The sequence below is a fragment of the Carettochelys insculpta genome, chromosome 8 (genome assembly GCF_033958435.1).
Source record: "Carettochelys insculpta isolate YL-2023 chromosome 8, ASM3395843v1, whole genome shotgun sequence".
Taxonomy (NCBI): domain Eukaryota; kingdom Metazoa; phylum Chordata; order Testudines; family Carettochelyidae; genus Carettochelys; species Carettochelys insculpta.
Genome location: NC_134144.1, coordinates 14,672,046 through 14,694,752, shown reverse-complemented (window position 1 = coordinate 14,694,752; position 22,707 = coordinate 14,672,046). Strand labels below are relative to the sequence as shown.

The 22,707-nt window shown below is 43.2% G+C and overlaps 1 long non-coding RNA gene across 1 annotated transcript in view; it reads left to right on the top strand.

Moving 5' to 3' along the window:
* The window catches only part of LOC142017124 (uncharacterized), an 88,950-nt gene that overhangs the window by 28,109 nt on the left and 38,134 nt on the right, over positions 1-22,707 (top strand). The window contains exons 2-3 of the long non-coding RNA XR_012646450.1: positions 13,897-14,307; positions 21,490-21,542. This is a non-coding gene — a long non-coding RNA (uncharacterized LOC142017124). The remainder of the gene's footprint in view (positions 1-13,896; positions 14,308-21,489; positions 21,543-22,707) is intronic.

Genomic DNA, 22,707 nt, shown 5'->3' with positions numbered 1-22,707 from the left:
CCTTTGTTGTTGTTGTTGGTGGCGCCCTTGATCGTAGCCTTGCTGGTATTGCGGGCATTGAGATTGGTAGGTATAACATCGCTGGTGTGAATAGAATCTCTTCCTCCTGTAAGGAGGGGTGTACCTACCCAGCGTCCTGAGTGTGGTTCTCAAGTCCTTGCTGGAGTGGAAGACCAAGTCTGGGGATTTGGCAAACAGCTTTGCCCTATCAAAGAAAAGATCTTCACTATTCATTTGTAGGTCTTTAGGGATGCCAGATGTTTGGAGCCACCAATCTCTCCACATCACCACCGCGGTGGTCGTAGAGCATGCTACTGTGTCTGCCATGTCTAATGCAATCTGGACACCTGTATGTGAGGCTGCATAGCCTTCCTGGACTTTTGCCTTCCAGACCGGCTTTTTATCAACTGGAAGGAAGTCCATGAGTGAAGTAAGTCTTGTATAATTGTCAAAATTATGGTTAGATAGATGTGCAGCATAGTTGGCCATACGTAACAGTAGGGTGGAGGATGCATATACCTTCCTCCCAAGTAAGTCCAGTTTCTTCGCATCCTTGTCAGATCCCGTGGATTTGTACTGCAGGGTGTTTGATCTGTGTTGAGAAGACTCCACCACAAGAGAGTTCGGCTGGGGGTGGTTAAACAAAAACTCTATCCCCCTCGATGGGACAAAGTACTTTTTGTCCACCCGTTTGTTGGTAGGTGGAATAGAAGCTGGGGTCTGCCAGATGTTTGTGGCAGCCTCCATGATGGCCTCATCTAATGGAATGGAAATTTTTGATGATGTAGGATGTCTTAGATTTTTGAGAAGCTTATGTTGCTTTTCCTGTAGCTCTGCTACCTGTATGTCTTGGGACTGTGCTACCATTTTAAAAAGTTCCTGAAATCGTTTAAGATTTTCTGGGGGAGATATATCTCCTGGGACGACCACTTCATCTGGGGCGGACGAGGAGGCATCGGTTTGATATGCTTCTACTTGTTCCTCGGACACTTCCTGTGCCCGTTCTCCTAAAGATTCCAGGGGGAGGTCTATGGTTGACTCTGGACCCATCTCCGGTGGAGAGACATGTGCCCGCTTCGAAGGAAGGGGTGAAAACTGTCTGTATGACAACCATTGGCATGGGGATCTATCGCTTGACCTTGAGTAGCCCCGGTGCCGATAATCTTCACAATGATACGAGTGACTGTAATAGCAAGGACATGGACCAGGTGATGAAGATCTAGAAGACAAGTGATGTCTGTATCTGTAATGGCGAGAGGAGTGTGATCTCCTGGATGATGTGGACATTGGAGAAGAGGCTCTGTATGGATGCTTGTGTAGCTCCTGCGAGGCAACAGGTGAGGGGTGACTGAGCCAGGGAGAAGGTGGCCATAAAAGTGGAGATGGAGGTCTTAAAAAGGGGGATGGTGGTGTTACTGGCCGATCCAGCATGCACACTTCAGGAGGAGAACTGGGAGAGAGTGGCACGATGAGAAGATCCAGCAATGGACTTCGGTGCCGGGTTTTAGACCTCACCTTTCCCAGTTTGCGAGACTGCTTAGTTGGTGCTGATGTGTGTGTTACATCCGGTGCCCGAGATCTCGGTGCGGGTATTGGTGCCGGTGGTGCCGCGCCTGGTGCCTCTGCCTGAAGTTCTGTACACATGGTGGTCTCTGGCACCATCGGTCCCTGTGCCAGTATGCCTGGTTCCGGTGCTCTCAATGCCGGGAGTCTCGGTGCCACAGTCTCTGGTGCCTACCATTTAGGTGTCTGCAGGATCCTCGGTGCCACCTCTTTACCAGTCTGAGCCCCAGGCACGGTCTTATGTTCTCCAGCCTTTGCGCTGCCCTTAACAGCAAGCACTTCCCGTCTCTGTGCCTCACTCGTCCTGCTCACAGGTAGAACCGGCAAGGATCGAGTAGGGGATGTTTTCTTCCTCTTATGCACAGAGGAGGTCAAAGAGGTTGCCTTCCACTTATGTGGCCCTGAGGGCCCTTCCCCTTTGGGTGTCTCAGACAGCTCAGGCTGAAGAGCCTTGTCAAATAAAATCATTTTCAATCTAATTTCCCTGTCCTTTCTTGCTCTGGCCGTCAGCTTAAAGCAGCAAGGACATTTCTGTGGGCCATGGGTCTCTCCAAGACAAGGAATACACTTGCTATAGCCGTGGGAGGCAGGCATAGCTTCATGGCACGAGTCGCATTTCTTAAAACCCGCCGGAGACATCTCCTTCTTAGAATTACTTAACAACCTGTACTTTAAGGAGGGTACTTAACAGCTACTAAACAGATAAAGTTCAACAGTCTATTGTAGAGATAAGCAGGCCACAGAAGCAGCTGTTCCTTCTCTCTCTCTCTCTCTCTCCTTCCTCCTCCTTTATTTTATTTTTTTTAAAAACTGTATACAGGAAGAACTTTAAAAACGTTTGTAAGAGAATGATTTTTAACAAAAGGAACTAATAATGCTAAATAATAACATATTTATCTGTCTTACGCGTTGGAGCCGAAGCGAAGTCTGTCTGCAGCCGCTGGCGGTTGAGAGGAACTGGCATGGACCGGATTGCGCATGTGACCGAAAGCACGCTAAGGAGTGGTGCGCATTGGCGCATGCGCGATCCGACAAGATACAGCTTGGAAATCTCCAATCTGCGGTGCTGGGGCGACCCTGACACCTACTGTGGAGCACCCTCAGGGACCACTCGAAGAAGAATCTAGCTTTTCCCTGAGGGAAGACAGTTCCTCTGCTGGAAAGAACTGTTTTGGGAAATAAGTGTTATTAAAGATTCTGCTCATTTCAGAGAGTAGCTGAATTAGCTTTTTATAGCCATACATGTAACCCAGAGTTCATATCTGCCAAGTTCATTGTCAGCAATGTCCTCTAAAATACAGATGTAATCAGAAGTGGAAAGTCATAGAAGATGCCTCTTCTGACTGCTATTTTTCGTTATTCATGTTTTCTTTTCTCCCACCTTTACACACACACAAATGCCACTCACTTTAATGGGAGTTATACAACCCTATTTTTGAGCAGGATAGAGAAGATGCCTTCTTTAGGCAAAAAGGTATTGTTTCTGTGTTCTGGAGAAACAAGAAATCATGGCTTCTAGTGCCAGAACTTCTCTTGCTTGAAAGCTTGTTTGCACCACAGCAACAGTGCAGAACAGATCTTACAGCTGGCTTAGGTGACCACTGCAGAAGAATTCCTTTCTAGGTAGAGAAATGGATGGATCATCACAGAGAGCCGAGCCAATACTTTAAGAAGCACCTTTGGATTCAGCAGAGTTCCAATATGTTACATATACTGGAGAGGTGGAGAAAGACAGCATAACGAGGGTATGATGAGCTGTAAAATGTTAATAAGGAGAAACATCATGAAGAAGGTAATGCTCCCTTTTATTTTCTGGGAGCTATTTCAATGTATTGAGTCAACAAGAATTAAGACTCTGGTGTTCACAGTTGTGTTTCCAATCATTGAGCGAAGCAAACATAATACAAATCTAGCCTAAGGTTTAGATTTAATAGACAACAAAATATTCAATCTTTTAAAACCTGTTGCCATATTCCTGTATTTCACTTATTGTCTTCTAGTGTGCTCCTTCTTCATCAGAGATAATTACCAGCATTACTCTGTTCACTCCAGAAACTGCATAATGCTCAAAGAAACTGAGTTATCTCTGCATCTCGAGTGGGGTCCTTGCCCACTAGTGATGATATACTGAATAGCCGCATCACTGGCAATTACAAATCTGTTTTTTAGAGCTCACGCATTATTTTGCTGCTGTTGAAACTAGTCATGCAACAGACTTCAGTGGGGTCATTTCTAAGTGAGAAGCATTTATGTAGCGATAGAGACCCACAAAGCTAGGGCCTTAAAAACCTCTCAAATGCTTTCCGTCTGTGAAAAGTGTGTGTGTGTATGCGAGCACACGTGAAATTTTCCTAAGTAGTACAGCGTTGTTGATGAATACCATTGTTTACACTGAAGAAAGAAAACAATGACCATTATGTCCCTTTCTTCAAATGCAGGTCACTGTTGGAGATGTTCATCTCTATGTGATTGATTCAAATCCAGACTAGTCTCCTAGTGGCCCAAAGCTGTTACAATGTGATGTCCTATGTGCGAGATGAATTTGTCAATCTCAGTCCAGTTCCAATGAAGTGTCCATACCCAAAACAATGACACTGGCACGCACTACCCACTTATTAGCTGTCCCAGCAGGGAGGTCAAAGGTTTAATGGACAGGAGGATGGAACTCTGGGGTACGGTATTCTACCATAAAGGCACACCAGCAGGGCAGTGAAGGGGTGTTTGCACAGATGCACCTGTTCAGCACACAGAGAACACCGTCTCCTGGGGCTTGTAAACCAGCCCGTTTCACATCCACTGCATTCAAATATAGGAACAGTAGCCACTCACTGTACATACACATTCTTATCCAGGAGGATTTTGTAAGGGTTGCTAGTATGTGAATTCAGTGCTGTTGAGCTGTCCCTGGAAGCAAAATTAGGTCATGCTGCGACACAGAAGAGTGAGGTCTAGATCTCGAGGGGTGAAATAGGTCATGAATCTTCTTCTCCCATGTAGTGTGTAGCATGGGTTAGGGCAAGGGTCTGCAACCTGTGGCTCCAGAGCTGTAGGCAGCTCTTTAAGGACTTCTGTGTGGCTCCCAACACTATAACTGCAAAGTGAAAAACCCCTCCTGATGATTTTTCATAAAAGGTGAATGTCTAAAAGTGACTGGAATCCCTGAGAAGTTGATTTTGTGCATCCCTACCAGAAGTGTGAAATGGAACCCCAGAAGATCAACCCTGAGCAGGTTGATCTTCCAGGCTAGTGTAGACATAGTCAAAATAGCATATCTGTGGCTAGTTTTTTGGCAACTCAACAGACTGTGAAACAACGAAAGCCATTCACAGATGGCGAATATGTGAAAGAACGATTTATCAAAGTGTCAGAGCAGTTGTACAGTGATTTCAAAAACAAATGAAATAGTTCAGAATCTAATGTCATCTAGAGAGAGAAGGTTTGGGAGTGAAAGCCAGGAAGATAGTGATACAAACATATACACACGTAAAGTGTGAGGAAATAGAATATGTAAAAGCTTTGTGAACATGCAGTAAACATGTATCACATTACAAATCATTGTGTCTGTGTTGTTCTTAAAATAGGGGTTACAGACAGCATAGTTTGACATTATTTGTTAAGGACCATCTCGTATTCACATGCATTGCAGCTCTTGCACTATTGAGATTTTACTGAATTTAAAAAAAAAAGGCTCTTCTTGCTATTTTGGTTGCCGATCCTTGGTCTAGGGGGTTTGTCACTATGTGAACCCTCTGGTCCTTTGGGACAGGGACATGAGATATATTGAGCCACTGGTCAGAAGCAGTATTTATGGCCCAGCTCCATAACTGTGCTCTGTCCTCGGAAGAAAACTTACATCCCTCCTGGCCCACAAGGGAGATGCTTGGTGAAATCTTGGCCTCAAGAATGCCAGTAACTTCAGTGGGTCTAGGCTGTCACCCACTCAGTCAGCTGCTTGGACTGGATGCAGTCTCAGAGTCTGGGCCTAATTCCACCATACCTCTTACAACATCAGGGGTGCTGGAACCGTTTCCATAGTGGGGATGCTGATAATGGAAACCAGGTAATGCATGTTCTTAAAGCCTGAGCTTTACTTTTAACCTCAACTCCCCCAATTTCAGAGAACTTGTTGTCTTATTAAAATGACCATTAAACCTGAAGGAAGGGCTCACACAAGCAGCATGCTAAATCAAAATCAAAGCCATACAGAATAAAGGCTATTGCTTTGTCCTCTGGCGTAGACACAGCTCATTGTTTCAGATCCTCAAGTAAGAGCCTTGTGCTCAGCAGGAGATGCAATCCCTAGGGAAAACACTATGAATTAAGGACCCAAGTTTACCTGAGAGTTTTTGTGTGCACAAGAGCTCTCACAATGAGGTGATGGGAGGAGAACAAGAGATTTCTAAGGAAGTGGGTCTTACCCACAAAAACTCATTACCCCATATGTACATTTGTTAGCTTTATGGTGCTACAGGACTGCGTGGTTTTTATGCAAAAAGAGGTGTCCCTGGCCAGGATTTCTTGCATGTCCCCATTGCTCTTATTAAAGCAGCATGGTTTATAAACAGCACAATATCTCCAGTTATCATCTCTCATCTCCTCCCTATGTACTTCTACAATAAAATCATGATCCAACATTTACACCACCTGTTACCTAAGAAAGGAAAGGGATTCAGAAGCATGTCTCCCCACCCAGGATCAAACTGAAGCACCAGATAGGCAGGGGAGAAATATGACTTTTTGTTAAACATCAGTGACTCTGGCAATTAACAAACATGCAAAGCAAATTATAAAAAGTAAGCAAAAGGTAAACAGCTTTAAGTTATATTTCCACTATCTGGAGGATGAGAACATTTGCAATGTAGGGCCAATCTACACTGGGAAAGCACCCTGCAAATTTCTCACCAGTCTGAAAACTATTCCAACACAACTGGTTTTAAAGTTGGTACAATTTTTTAAAAAACAATTAAGTTTTATAATCTGCTGCAGCAGTGAGTTCCCTGGGTTCATTTCAGTTTGCATTAAGACTATTTTCTTTTATCCATTCCAAATGTGTTTTTGACTCCATTGATTTTCCCCTTGGTTTTGTATTATGCAGTAGGACAAAGAAGTCACCCAAAGTTTGCTTTTGTATATATATAAAATTCAGTATTATGAAACTTGGTGTGGATGTCAGCAAGAAACCCACTAAACAATTGTTTTGGTTGAAAATACTTCCACCATGGCTGCAATACAGCTCCGCATTTGACATGGCAATGGCAATGATGGATGCTAAAACTAAAGCTTCTTTAGAGGCTGCTGTTGACTTTGCCTTGGGAGGTCTGTGTGTAGCAGAGCAATCAATTGCCCTGACAGGATTTTCCCATTGATCAGAAAAATGTCACAGCATTTCTCAGAGTAACTTGCGTGCATCCTATTTGGAAATGGGTATATTGAGGGTGGTGCTGTTTGAAACAATACACTGAACAGTTACAAGTTTTTAAGCTGAGAATGTTGAGAAGGAGCCTATGTTAAAAGATACAAACCTCTGTTAGGGCAGAAGAGTAGCAGGGCTGTGAAATACACAGGTTCCCATGTTTACATGTAATAAACAGGGAGGACTGTATGTTCCTTCTCAGATAGTTTAGGGAAATGGCATAATTCCCAGAAATCTGTGGGGCAATGTAATGGGAGGTGGTGTTCCCAAATCTTTTTTTGGATGTAATACAGGGTCACAGTATGGAGCAGGTTGGAGCTCTAAAGACTCCACCTAGGTGCATCAAAGTCATAGAGCATACGCACTTAGTATAGCCATTAGCTTCAACATCAGGGTAGAAGTTTTTGCTGCTGAAGGCTGAATGTTCTACCCCCCATTCACAACACTTATCATCATTAGATTAGGAGGAGCTTTCACCTGAAAACACCATAAACTTAATTGGCTAGTTTTGAGTCAGTGTGTGGCGAGGAGGGTCTCTCTAGCAGCAGCTCTCAAACTGTGGGCCAAGGCCCTCAAGTGGGTCACAACCCTGGTGTAATGGGGTACCACAGCGGGTCTTAGACTTGCTGGGGCCCAGGCTGACATTGAAGCTAGGAGCCTTCAGCTCTAGGTGGTGTCCTGGGTGACGAGGCTGAAGTTACAGGGCTGCAGGCTTCAGCTCCTGGCCCCCAGACCCAGATGGAATGGCTTGTCTGTACCATTTGTTGTTTTATGCACCTCTGTAGCCTACCTCCTTTAACTCTTCCTCTTTCCATACAAAACATTCCTGTCCTCCCCGTCACCATCATACCTCTAATCACATCTGCTCCCCTTCCTCAAAACCTGTCCCTTTGGAGAGGACATGACAAACTGCAGGAAAATGAGGTTGTACCACTGATATCTGGGGACAAGATATTGCTACTCAAACCTCTCTCTGTAGTGGGGGCAAGTCAGAGGGAACTTCAAGATGTTCCAGATTCTGATTCAGACAAGTTACAATATTGCAATCCAGCATTTTGTTTTTCATTAGACCTATGAATCTAAATGCCACAACAGAGACCTCATTATTCATGAGTCCTGTTTTATATAGGCTAACATCCATAATCCTCTTTTAGCTTCTACATAACAGGATAACACTGACGTAGTAAAACAAAATAGACAAACTGGAAGTAACGGACACTGGCAATTAAACTATCATTTTAGGTACATTATGTTCAAAGTACTAAATTGGTACGAGCCCTTTATTTTTAATTTCCATTCATCTGTTCATCGTTATTAAATGAGCGCAGAAATCAGAGGAGATTGCAGAGTGATGGGGGTAATTATACACTTTAGGAGACAATATTTTCCATGATGGTGTTAGAACAGCATTTGAAAAGCAGCAGCAGCGAGACAGAATGCATATTTGTTTAACTGTGCCGCTGTGTCAGACAGCAGACTTCCTTTAAAAATTCTGCTTCTAGTTTTGTTGTTTAAGTAAAAGAAAAAACTATGCAATTTGGCTTTAATAATAGCATTGCTTAATAGTTAATGATTTTAGATTGTGTAACTGATTTTGTTAGTGCCACATTTAAAAATGTTTGTGGTAGTCTAACAACTTTGAACTGATTTCCTGGGGATTTCTTGTTTGTTAGTTCACTCTTGGATACAATGGAATTTGCAAGGACAAGCATTTATCTGTGTTTGCGGTCAGGTAGCCCTGGGTTGTGAGATTTAACATCAACAAGTTGATTACATTTTCCAAGAACTAACTGCAGTATTATAGGTATCTAGTATAGGTTGAACCTCTCCAGTCTGGCAACTTCAGGATCTGACTGGTGCCATACAAGAGAATTTGCCAGACTATGGGAAGTCAGTATTGTCCAGCAGCATTACCAACACTGCCACTGCTATTGGGCTCTTAGAAGATATTTAGGGGTAAATTACAGCTGAATAACAGCACAGAACACAGAGTTAGGACTGGTGGCTGTATTACAAACTTCATGAGACTGCGGGAAACTTGGCCCCACCTCTGATAAGTGGTTGTCTGGCTAATTAAAATCATACTGGATCACAGATGTTGCCAGACAAGAGAGTTCCAGATTAGAGAGGTTCAACCTGTCCAGGGCTTCTCAACCAGAGGGATGCAAAGATATGAAATTGGGTTGCAACCAAGATGCCCTCCTCATAATGCTAACTTGGAGGAGGCTCCAATTCAATGGTCTGGGACAGTATCAGTAACAAATGATTTAGCAGAGTAACAGAACATCACCATTCTTGATCCTGGCCCTCTGGTGAGCCTGATCTGCTGCCCACCCAGGGTCAGTTGTTGGCTCTGCTTTCATGCTCAAAGCAATAATCCATTGCTCAGCAGCAGTCACGCAAGCCCATGCACCAGCAGACGATTATTGGGTTCTCTCTGTCTTTTGTTTCATTGATTGGCTCGTATCTCACCACCACCAAAAAAGATCCATGGCTACAGCACCGTGCAGTGCTTGTTACAAGTATGTCATTCTGAGGGTAGAAAACTCCACCCCAGCTATATATAAGGCCCAGCAAAGGTGGCAATTTAAGTTGATGTCATTCTTGTTTTAGACACATCATAGGACTCCATCTCATAGCTCCAGCCAAAGTAGAGAAAACTTTGTCATTAGTTATAGCCTTAAATATGTACTAGAGATGAGGCGGGAAATTGTACATGTCCAGCTTGCAAAAGATACTCAGAGTCTGACATCTGGTATTGATTGTCCATTTCTGTAGGTCTGAAAGGCTAGTTCCATGATTGGATGATAAAGTCCATGATGATTTTTGTCAGACATGAGAGCATTTTGTGAATTTTCTCAATCAGACATGACAAATGTAAGATTTCCAGATCTGAGAGGGTTATTGACCAGCATGCAGGTCAAGTTATGTAAACCCATTTTTTAAAGGGAGGTCAAAAGAGTTGTGTTTTTGGTTTTCCCTTTCTTTCTAGTTGATTGCAAAGAGAAAAGTTCATCTCTTCCTATCACTACCTCTTCAGAACTCCATAACCCATCCTGATACTGATGGCAAACTAATTTAATTAGATAGTGCATATGGATTTCTGGCTCATGATAGAGGAAATCTTTAAACCCTTTTGTTGTGTTGAAATCTTCTGTGCCAATTTTCTGTTAAAAAAGAAGAGATTCAAAAGGTCAGGGCTTTTGCAGCACAAAGTTAGTGGCATATTAGTTACAGTAATTCAGCCTGAAAATTCCAGGAGAAATAAATACAATGGAATGTCATGAATTATGGGAGACCACAGCTTTAATCAGCTCTTGGGAAAAGAAAAACATGTATTTGGTTATTGATAGTTGATAAACTGAATTATGAAGTTTTCAAAAACTAGAACAAAAGGAGAGTTCGAGAAGTTTTAAAAGTAAACTAACTTTTGTTTTCTTTATTTTTTTTCTGGTTGTAGGGACTTTTTGTCTGTTTAGTATAGAAATATGTTTCTCAAAATTACTACCACTGTTGCTGGCACTTGCGTTTTCCAGATACTCGCAGGATTTTAAGTGTGGAGTAAAAAATTGGATAGAGCATGTCTCTAAGCAGTATATTAAAAAGGGGCAGAGATCCTGAAAAAATGTGGTGAACTCTCTTTACATGTACTCTAATACTGTGGCTGACACATTAAGGTTTTTAAATACACTCTTAGCTGTCTGAAAGAAACCAATAGAAGCCAGAAATGTTCAACATAAAGCGCAAATTTCATTCTAAACCTGCCTACTGAGTTTATTTCTAGGGGCCAGCATATTTTCCATTTCTCCAGCCCCTGTGGACCTGGCTGCAGACTCTGGCCTGCCTCTCTTGGCACAAAATTCTGCTCCAGAATTTACAGTTTTCTTCATAAGTTGTTTATTGTTCAAATAGTTCCCCTCTGGACACCAACCCACTCCCCCCAAGATCCTTGGGACCCTGAGTGGTGTTAGCTGATTCAGTATTGCCTTTGAGCCTGCAAGCAGCTTGAAACAATAGCTCTGAGGGAAGAGCAGTATCTCATTCATGTTCATGGATTGTTCACCCTGAAGCCTAAAGATGACCCATTAATGTTATATTTAATTGTTGCTGATTTTATCAGACTTACCCACCTAAAGTGCCTATCCCACACACTTAAATGGCCCGCTACTTCTCCCAAATCCAAGTCTTAGCTGTCCATACCCCACTAACAAAACCTCAGGGTCAATGAGGCAAAACTGCATCATAGTACTAAGCTCTAAAATATATTGAGGAATGCAAATATGGAATCAGTATAAACTAACTTCAATTTCATATCCAAATGGCAGATATGTGGGCTGCCAGGCTGATGGCATTATCCATCTTCATGTCTAATTCATTACCACTTCCCCCAGTCATTCCAGTACAGAACTCCCAGCCTGCCACACCAAAAAAACTACAGTGCTCAGCCTGTTAAGGAATCCACAAGGCTTTGCCTATTTTTACAGGGTCTTTACAGTTGACAGGAATGTGGAAGCAGAAATTTGAGGAATGAGTTATTTACTGACCAATTGCATGGAAGTGGGAAGAGTTTCAGGGTGTGTCTGTGTAAATAGTTGCTTTCCTTGCAAGACCTGCTGGGTAGCAGATGAAGCAGTAGTGTTTTGCCTATTGTAAACAACTTGTTGTTGTAAAGTCACTTCTTACGTTATCATCCAGTGAAGGAATTGTCTACTATCATCAATGTTTGAATTATTGGGAGGATACAGGGCAGCCATCATCATAGTGTTGGATGTGGATCACACAGGGCTCCCCTCAAAAGAGCATGGTGGAGCAGAAGGAGGGTGTGAGTATTGGTTGAACCAGTTGGTGGGGAGCTTTCTAGCCATGTAGCCATAAATTGGATTGAGTAGTTCTTCCCTTCTCCCACTATTCAAAGATAGAACTAAAGCCCAGATCAATGTTGGGGTCTGTAGTTATTCTGTGAGACTCAACCCTGGTGGATACTGAGATTCTTGTGACTAGGCACAGAGCTAAAGCCATTGCAAGCTGAAATCAATGGCAGCTGAAGCCAGTGAGAGTGGAAATCAGAGGGTTTTGCTACACCCAAACCCACAAAGCAGCAGGCAAGTGACCAGCAGGGGCAGCCAGTGGAGAGCAGCAGGTAAGTAGCTGGCAGAGGTGGCCAACAGAGAGCAATGGGCAAGTGCCAGGGGTGGGCAGCAGGGCAGGAGGCAAGCGGCTGGCAAGGGACAACTGGCAGGAGCAGCAGGTAAGCAGCTTGCAGGTGATTCTGCTCTTGTGTGGTAAGAGACTCTATGCTGATGTACCTATGAACTCTGGGGTCACATGGACAGACTGCACTGTGAGAGGAGGTGGAGGTACATTCTATAAGTGGGGCGTGTGGATAAAGAACTCTAAGCAAGGGACTTGGCTCAGCAGACTGGGGACAGTGCCTTGCTTAATGGAGTTTTCCTTTGCTTTGTTTAGCAATACTGCATGTGTTGCTGTGTAAATTTATGTTAAGCTACCATTCTTAAGCTGTTTCTATCTCAGAATCTGTGTTTAGGAGAGGGGAAAAACCGCCTTTACAGGTACCCAGAAGGTAGGGTAAGATTGCCCCAGGTTACTGGGTGGGGGTTCAAGCTGCTTAGGTTGCATTATTGACGGAATGCCCTAGGAACTGAGCTTCATCCTTCTTGGGGTCACCTGCAATCCCCTACAAACAGCAGCTGCTGACTGCAACAGTTCATCATTACACCTGAGTTCCCAAACTTGTGATTTTTTTCAAGTTGGAAACAGTGCCAGGAGAACATTGCACGGGTGTTCAACTACATGCCATGCCTCCAAACTGCTGTGCATTATTGGGTGACCTACAACAGTGTCAGACTCTCAAAAAGGTGTAAGCAATTGCACGAGCAAATCCTGCATGTAGGTGTGCATTGCAAATAGGCATGCAAGAGTGCAACATGGATAACTGGTTGCCCAAATACCTATGCAAATGAGCTCCAAAACAGAGCTGTAAGACAGCACCATGAATGCCACATATGAACAAGTAACTGGGGACAAAGAGAAGAGGCAGCTCAGGCCAACACCCACAACCAATATTAACCTTTTTGAAGGATTTATAATGAATTCCCCCTTCATCTCTCTCTCTCTCTCTCCCTCACACACACATATCCCTCTTCGTGGCTTACCCTTGGCCCCATGTAGAAAAACTTTCCCGGTCCCTGAGAGAGAGAGAGAGTGTTTGAGGCTCAACAGACACCCAGTGAAGAGCTGGATGAGCTCATACGCATGAGCTAAAGCACCTGTCTGCCACACTAGTCCTGAAACTAGCAGGACTGTTCCACCTCACACGAGCCAGAAATTGAAACCCATGAGAAACACTATGAAAACTGAGGGATTCTGCTTCTCTCTCCAGGTAAATGCAAAAATTAAGCCAAGAGCATAAATGTCAAAAAGAAAATTCAGATTTCATAGTGCCAGTTTGAATAATCTCAGGGGCTATGTGCAACCCAAATTAAACACACCAGGGCTGCCATACTGATGGTAGAAAGTTTTTTTTCCTCCTGCTCATCTGCCTCATTCCCAAGTCTACAGATAATAAAGAGCGTCAGAGAGGGAGGAATTTTTTATTTTAAATGCAATTTTTTCCTCAACACTGCCTTGCAAAATATTCCAAGCCATGAGCCAGTTTTTAATCTCATAAGTGAGCCACTGCTTCTTATCAACTAATTCCTTCAAAACCAGGTACTAAATTAATAGGGGACAAACCCTTTTTGATGTGCTCCAGTAGTGTCAGAGGTTAAAGCCATCAGTGCTCCAGATACTCTTTGACGTGTTATTGTCATATGAAATCTGACTTACTAACTTAAATTATTTGGAGAGTGAAGTGCTTTGTGTTATTGCAAATTAAACTAATTAGTATCATTTCCTGACAGCTGCAGTGAGCGATTGCAATTCCATGGCTTTTTCTTCAGCCGCTCAGATGGGATGAAGAAAGTGGAGACAGCTTTGTGATTTAGTGGAATGGAATCAGTATATCACAGTGAAGGCACATCATTCTGTTCTGAGCTCAGGACTGCCCCTCCTCTGCTCCCACCCAGCTATTACTGCACTCTTCGCTTATTCCATAGCAAGCTGCGTGTAGACAGATGGGCGTCGTCGGTAACTTTACAAAGAGCCAGAGAAGAAAGCGTGCTGCAATTTGTGATACTTCTCCCTTTTGGAAATGGTGTGGATGAAGCTCTCCAACCTTTTAACCAACATTGCAGATGCCAGTAGAAGACACAGGGACTCATTTCCATACCACAGCTGGTTTAATTGGTGTAAGGCAGCTTTGCAAACGAACAGTGAGTAAAATCTCCAGCTTTTATGACTAAACGCACAAAGTAGAAAGTTTCAGTATGTAACCGCTGGGTACTTAGCAAACCAGTTACATTTATTGCATGTGGAAAATGGGTCCCTAGAATGGTGGTAAAACCAAGTTGCCGACTCGTACTGAGAACTTCCATTAGCGTACATGATGAGTAACAATAGCAGGCAGTCCCTACATACCATTTATAGAAATGTCATATTGAAAACTTACAGTAATCAGATCATTAGAGAAAAGTCTAGGATTTCTTTAAATGAGCCAGAATGAAATAAAACCTCTTGTCCATCTTCCACTTCACAGAAGCCCACACAAATGGATGAAATTATGTTCAATTCAATTATTCTGGAATTCAAACTTTCTAGAGACCATTGGGTGGGGCTTGAACTGTCTTATTAGGTAATGAGTTTGGTCAATTTTGCTAGACTTGTATTACTGAACTGGCTCCAAAGGTCTGCTTTATCTTGTAGTCCTTGGGATAAATGGCAGTTTTGTGATCAACAGAAGGGATTAATGCTTGTGATTGTAATTAATTGCTGAGCGACATCATCTCTATATGGAAATTGCATACTTGTAATTGTATTCAAATAATTTTATAGTCCCCTTCTCTGTAGTCACTAAGATGAGAGTAGCCTTGATGGAAAGAAATGCATATTTCTGTAGAGCCAAACACATCAGTCCACAGCCTGGAAGTTTGCAAAAGGTGTGGGATGGGAGGCAAATCCTCAGTTGTCCTGTAGTGGCTACTGCCTATCAGTCATCTCAAGCATTTATCTGGTCTCCCTTTCCATGGTATCCACACTCATCTCTTTCTCTAATGTGGTTTATCCCAACCACACCTCTCCACCATTGGGAAGTGCTGCTCTTTGTTATTATCTGTAGAACGGAGGACTGAGGTACTGGGCTGTCTACACTACAGAGGCTTGCCAGCACAATTACTCAGTGTGGGAAAAAGGTCACCTCCCAGCTGCCGTAGTCAGACTGCTTCTATTTTCAGCATAGCTGTGTCATGTGGCAAGAGGTTGAGCTGGGCCAACTGAAGAACTCCTGTGGCACACACTGTGCCTGTCTCCAAGGCTCTGCCAGTAGAGCTGTGTTGGCCAAGCCACTGTAGAAGAGCACTCAGCAATTTGTCCAAGGTAACAAAAGAATTCAGGAGAGGAGCAGGAAATTAAACCAGGGCCTTTCGTGTCCCAGGCAAGTGTCCTAATTTCTAGACTGTCATTCATCTCTGAGCCCTGTAATGAAGGTTACACTAGGCTTGTCTCTCCATCCTCAGGGGAAACCAGTGGATCTGCAGAATCATTGATTCACTATCCCAGTCCCTCTATATTGGTCAGCCCTACAGGCAGTCCTATTCTCTCTAGGATCCCATGCTGCTGTTGAAGATCTCTGCAGAGGACCCATACCACCACCCACAGCCATAGGACTTGCCTCTTACTGAGCATGTTAACATTTTAGTTATTTCTTTCCATGAAGGCTCCTTTCCACTGTGGGGTTTTTCATGCCATAACAACTGGAGGGGTTAAAAAGGCAAGACAAAAGTTGTGTTCCATCTTCCACTCTACTGAACAAGAAGGCTCGTACAGGCTTCTGGGACAGAGACAGTGACCCCGTGCAAGCTAATTATTGGAGAGAGGCAATGAAGCCTGTCTCAAAAATAAACAAACGAATAATTGGACAAGTAGGCATAGCTTTTTCGCTAAACGTTAAATGAATGATTAAAGATTTATGTTCCTGTACACACACAGCCTGCCCTATACTTTCAGTCTGACTATGTTTAGATTAAAGTAAAGAAGAAACAAGGTCTTAATAGGCAAAAAAAGTTTGTTCCTCCTCTCTGCACAAACTGATGCACTATGACTCAGACTTACTTGCCTCCTGTCAGAAGGCAAGGTCCCAGATTCCAAAGGATAGTACCCAGAAAGCAAAAGAATTAACAGTTGCACAGCTAAATATACCACAGGGAATTTTATACTGGTCATCTAAAGATGGAGAACATCCTGGAGATGTGTTAGTGCTCTATGGGCAACAGCTGGAGCTTTTGGTAGCTAATGAAGAAAGATGCCTTCCAATTCTAGCATTCTGTGGTTCTATGAGTCTAACTGAGAGGGACAGTGGGTTAAGGCACCCATCACCCCCTTAAAAAGATCTTGCTCTGATTCGAAAAATAAGAATTGAAAACATTTAATACTGGGTGGCCAAATCCAAAGGAAGCTGCCTGCATATTGCATGGGGTCAGTGAACAAAGCCGACCCATCCTGATGCTCTCACACAACCTGTTGACTAGAACAAAAGCTATTTTGCCACCCATGGCAACTTGATATAATAACCAGCCCCAGGAACCAGTCTCTTGGGAGACCAGAGGTTACTCAGATATTGGGGAAATCACTTGAAGTCCACTTTTTTTGGGCTTGCTGGGCCTGTCAGATTAACTAGAGTAGGACACTTTCCCTGTAATTTGGGGCATTAGGGTGCAAAAACTGGATTGCTCTTCAAATCTTGCATTTTTAATAGCAAAATAAAAGTCTGTGCTGTAGTGGATCCACCCTCAAAGCTAAGTTGACTTTGTGGGCACCCATTGTGTTATACCTACAATTCATATCCTGTAGAAAATTTCCCCCAGTTCTGCTTCCTTTCCCATACCATTTGCACCCCCTCCTCCCACATCCCTTCTCTTCTCCTTTTTACACTCTTCTTTCACACTGGCATTTTTTCACTCTGGATTCCCTATATTATTTGCTGTTATTCAACTATTTTCAACTCCCTGCTCCCTGCCCCAACCAGCCTTCACCAGTGTCTTAAAGGAAGAGTCAAGTACAAGTCCAATATTCAAACCAGTACTGGCTGAGTGGGCTTGAATTTAAGCCAGACGAGTTGGCCCATCCCTAGTCCTAGCAACAGTACAGTAGTAGTAAGGGAAGTTGTTTCCAAAGGGCATTGTGTATGAGAAAGCTGTATAATTTTTTAAAAAAACACACCACGATGGCTATGTGAAAAAAAATAGCAGTATCTAATGATCCTACTCCACTTTCATGTTTCTTCTTGATTTTTGTTTGCACAGAATCTTGATTTTTGTTTGCACAGTTTCATCTTTCATCACAGTTCAAGAGTGGGAATTCATTCATTGCAGGAGGGACTATTTTACTCTTGAAATACAGAGCATTATCCATGGGTAAAATGAAGAAATAGTTCAGAGCAGACCCATGAAATAAAAAAAGAGAACATGGCTACATCTATGCTAAGATGTCTTTGTTTGGATTGCTGAGTGGTGCTTCTGCAGCGAGAAGTAGTGATACCAGTAGAGTCTGGGCTCCAGACAGGCTCTTGCATATTAAGGTACTTGTCTTCTAACCTTGTTCAAGGCAAGCCCACATAACTGACCACTTAAAACATTTGCAATACCCAGCGCTTGGCCTTCAGTAGTGTCCCCATTGATACCAAGGTGAAATGGGGGAGGGGAATTGAAATAGTGGCAGCAGCAGAGGAAAATTTTAAAAATAATTTTCTAATGCAAACAGGCAAGGCCCAGTAAGTTGAATATCGTACTCTGTCTCCAGACAGATCCCTCAGCCTAGCACCTGATCTTTCTCACTGCTGTGCTAGTGTTACTGGATTTCACTAACATTACAGAAAAGAAGTTATCACTAAGTCAACTGAAAGGATGTCTTCACTACAAAGAAGATCAACCTAGTCAACATCTATCTTCCAGGGTTTGATTTTGGGCACCTAGTAGGAATGTGCAAAATTGAAGTATCTGGGATCAGCACTTGACCCCTGTATTCCTCAGTTTCACAAGGCATAAGGGAGGTCAGTGGGAGAGTTTCTTCTGTTGACCTCACTCTGTGAGGACAGCCAGGTAAGCTGATTGTAGATAACTTGATTCTAGCTACACAATTGCCATAGCTAGAATTGTGTATCTACAATTGACTGAGTTACCCAGTGAAGGTTTGTGATGTGCAACTAAACATCTGATGTTTCTGGTACACAATTTCCATCTGCCCTTTCTGGGAAGGGGAAAAGAGCAGCCAGGATATTCTACTATAGGTCTTCACTTGGTTAAAAACCAGCTTTGACCACATATCAGTTCTAACCTGGATTTCTTTCTCTCTCTCTCCTTCCCCTGCTATAAAACTAATTTTGACTAAACCCCCACAATGGGAGAAGTTGGTGTTTGAAAACAAAGAGGAATTAGAGCAACAGCAGCCTTGATCTGTCATGAGCTTTCAAAAACGAAGGACACTTCAATTAGAGAAGGTAAACATGAGTGCCTAGATTTTTCAGAAAGTGATTTTTGGTGCCCAACTTGCCACATCTTAAATACTTCTGGTTTTCAGAAAGTGTTGAACATTCAACTTTGGAAAAGCAAGCCCTTTTAAGATGCCCCACGTTGGCCATCCACAATCATGAATTTCTTTGAAAAATTTAATCTTAGAAAAGTACTTGGCTGTCTCTGGGAGAATAATCTCAAGGCACATCTCTGGACAAGCAAAACATTTCTGTCCTAATGGCGGGGGCAGGGGGAGCGAGGAACATGTATAGCATTTAGATTCTAACCGGAAAAATGTGAACATTTTTGCATTTTAAGTTAGAAATACGACTCTTCTCTCAGTCAGTCTAAGACAAGCCAAACGTCCCCAGAATCTCCTCTCAGATTTCTCTTGTGCCAGATCAGTCTCTTCCTCAACAACAGAACATCACATTCACATACAAGCACATCTCACCAATGTTCCCTCTAAGTTTCTTCCTTGCAGGGATGGAAAAAAGTTTATGTGCACTGAGGCATGTGCAGAAGCACACCACCAAGAGATGCACATGCTGCTGACTCTGGTCAGCTGTGAGAGCTCTGGTTATCAGCTGGGTGGCACGTGACTCTCTCCAAGGTTGCTGTCCAAGCACTCAGCTAAGAGAAAATATGGCTTCTCACCCCTGCCGCATCTTCTTTTTGCCCTTCTTTACTTACATCATCACAAAGGGCAACCATAATTCATACCTACTGCTGCTTTGCTGGGGGTGGCAACTGTAATGTAGGCAGGACATATATTTTTACCTTATGGTAGTCCAAATTTAGTTCTTGTTTTGTCTGAAAGGTGTTATCCCAGCCCAATGGTCAAGGTTTCAAAATAATTTCTAATGTATGTCTAATTAATACAAGTAGACAAGTGTCTCTCAAGATATAAACCTTACTACAATTTACATCCATATGCTCTGAGCTACGTTTGAGTCACGCACATGCACTGTAATTAGGTCATGGCTCACCACTGTGGCACCTCATGCCAGTCCCTCTGGAACTAGCTCAATCCAGCCCCCCAGAGGGCCCTCTTCTGCCTGGTGTGCATCACCTGCTGTTATCTGCCTTCTGTTCTCCAGCAACTTATATCAGGACATGCATTCCTCCCAGTCCACAAAACCCTTCTCTCAGACTGCTGTCCCATGGCAGTGACCCACACTCTGGGCTTGGGAACGCAAGCCCCTATACCAACCTTGTTGTAGTTGTCATCTAGCCCCTGCCTCAGGGGCAAACTGCAATCTGAAATGGACATTCATCATTGGCAAGGGGTTGTGGCTCTGCTGTCTTCTCCTGCCCTGGACTATCGGGAAGCAGCCTAGTATCCTCAGGCCTTGCCTCAGGCCCTGTAGGCTGGGAGTGGGATCAGGGCCTAGCTCCCCACCTCTGCCTGCCATTCCCCAGCACTGCTCTGTCTCAGGTACCTTCTGTAGCTTCCCTGGCAGCCAGGTTCCTCATGCTCCACAGCTGGGGCAAGACTCTTCTTCCTCCTCTCCCAGAGCCCCTATTTATACAGCCCCAGCTGGGCCCTAACTGGCAGCTAATTGCTTCAGATGCTGGCTTCACAGTCTCAGCCCTTTCCCAGGGCTAGTTCTGAACTCCTTATCCTCCTGAAGCAGGTGACTGCCCCATGACACTCACACAGACAGCTATGTTGGTGATGAAGCCCAAAATAAAAGCGGTATCCTGACCCTGAAACACCCCATTGAACATGGTATTGTCACCAACTGGGATGACATGGAGAAGTTCTGGTGACACACCTTCTACAATGAGCTCAGAGTTGCCCCTGAGGAGCATGCTGTGCTGCTTACAGAGGCTCTGCTGACCCCCAAAGCCAACAGAGGAAAGATGACACAGATCACGTTTGAGACCTTTGACATCCACACAGCTCTGACAGGAGAGGTCTTGATTTGTCGTTGTAGCTTTCAATAATCTATCCACTGAACTATATTGGCTGGCTGTGCAAGTGTGACTAATGCTATTCCCTGGCAGTTGGCCCACAGAGAATAAGGAACCCAGCACAACTCCCTGCTGAAGAAATTCTTCTCTAATTCAAGTAGTAGAAGGATATTTTTAGGGAATGAGAGCCCAGTTCCAAGATCAGCAGAGACTGTGTGTTTGGGAAACAAGCGGAGCATACAGCTTGACAAACAGGCATACCACAGCAGATGGCTTTTACTATGAGTAAACTGAATCTTTTTCAATATAGCATCACAAAAATGGCTTCCAAGGAATTAATCTATAACAGGAGTCCCACTGCTTTAACAAGCTTCTAATAAACCCAGACAGAACAGCTGATCCAGTTAACCTAATGGAAAGTTGTTCAGTGAATTGATTTTTGGAAATAGTGTCCAGAAGTAAAGAGGAATATTCGATATTTGTGGGGGTTTTGGGGTCAAAATGCTCCCATATACAGAGTTGTTGTGCATACACACCACACTGATTGACGATTCTCTTACATATGCATTGACATTCACTGTGATCAGTAGAACTCCACAAATGCGCAGGTATCTGCTTTATATCCATGGGTATCTGCAGCCACAGATATCCGCAGCTCATTTTTATGGATATGGATACAAATTTTGTATCCACACAGGGCTCTAGCAATCATGCCTGGACAAAGTCCATAGATTTAGAACACCTGGATTTCATATAAACTAAATGGACAATATCCAATCTGAATGAGTAGGGGAAAGGGGTAAAATTCTTAGTATAAGAGTCTTTCCTCTCAAGCACTGAGGCAACAATGATCTCGAGAACAGATTTCTTATTGCACACATTCTTCCCCCATATAAAAAGTAATTAATATACAAGCCAGTTCCTAAATGCCTTCCTTCCTTCTTCCTCACTCACACCCATTTTCTTTTCAAACAGGAGAGAGACAGAATGCTGTGCGTGATTAGGGCAGAAGGGATGGAAACAGAAAGGTAAGGCCAGCTGATTGAAGAGACCTTTCTATTTCTATTTCTATTTCCCTTTACAACAGAGAGGTAGCCATGTTAGTCTGTATTCTATCAAAACAAAAAAGCAGTCATGTAGCACTTTAAAGACTAACAAAATAATGTATTAGGGTGATGAGCTTTCATGGGACAGACCCACTTCAAGCGTGGGTGCTGGAGAGTCACTGACTCTCTGGATTAAGATTAAACTAATGCCACAGTAGGCTTCTTTCAGAGTGACATCTTCTGTTGAAAGTTTAAAAAAAATGACAAGGACCATGTGTTATTTCTGTGTTTCACAATGCCTTGACTCTAGTACAATGGGGCCCCAAATTTGACAGAGGCTTCTGGGTGCTACTGTAATATAAATAAAGGTTGGGAAACATTCCATGACACATCCCTTCTCACCACAGAGTAAGTTGTTAACTAGAACTGGTGGAAATTTTCCCAACAGAACAGTTTTCCACAGGAAAATGCTGATGCAATGAAATCAAGATGTCTTGTGGGAATGGCTCCATTTCGCTCAGATTTTCAATGCAATAATGATTGGAACATTTCATTTCAATGGGCTCAACTGGCTTTGTTTTATCTGTGTGATTGAAACTTTTTAAATAAGGACATATTTATATAGAAACACAGTACCTACCACAGATGACCCCAACACATTTTTTATAAGGTTTGTTTTGAGGGGAATTTCAAAATTCAGATTCTGCATCCCAATTTCTGAGAAAAGGACATTTCAAAGGGTTGGAATTTCCCATGGAATCAAAATTCTGAGTTTTGACCAGATCCAATATGATCTCAGATGGCTTGACCAAGTTCTAATTGGCTAATTATACACTGCCTTCTCAATTCCTCCTACAACTCACACTGGGTATGCGATCCTCTTTTTCCTGCCTGAAACCGTTGTGTGCTGTATGTATTCATTAAAGCATTTTAGGCTGAAAGGCACTGTCTATATGTGTTCCTGAGAATGTAAGGTCCCTTGTAGATTGTAAATTCTGGGGCTGTCATTTACAATGTATTTCTGTTGTGCCTAGTATAATCCAGTTCTAACCTGGTTGAGACGTGCAGGTGCTACCATAACACAAATGTTATATAATATTTAATAACTTAGACTGACAGAGTGATCTGATCTGCAGCTTGTTTACAC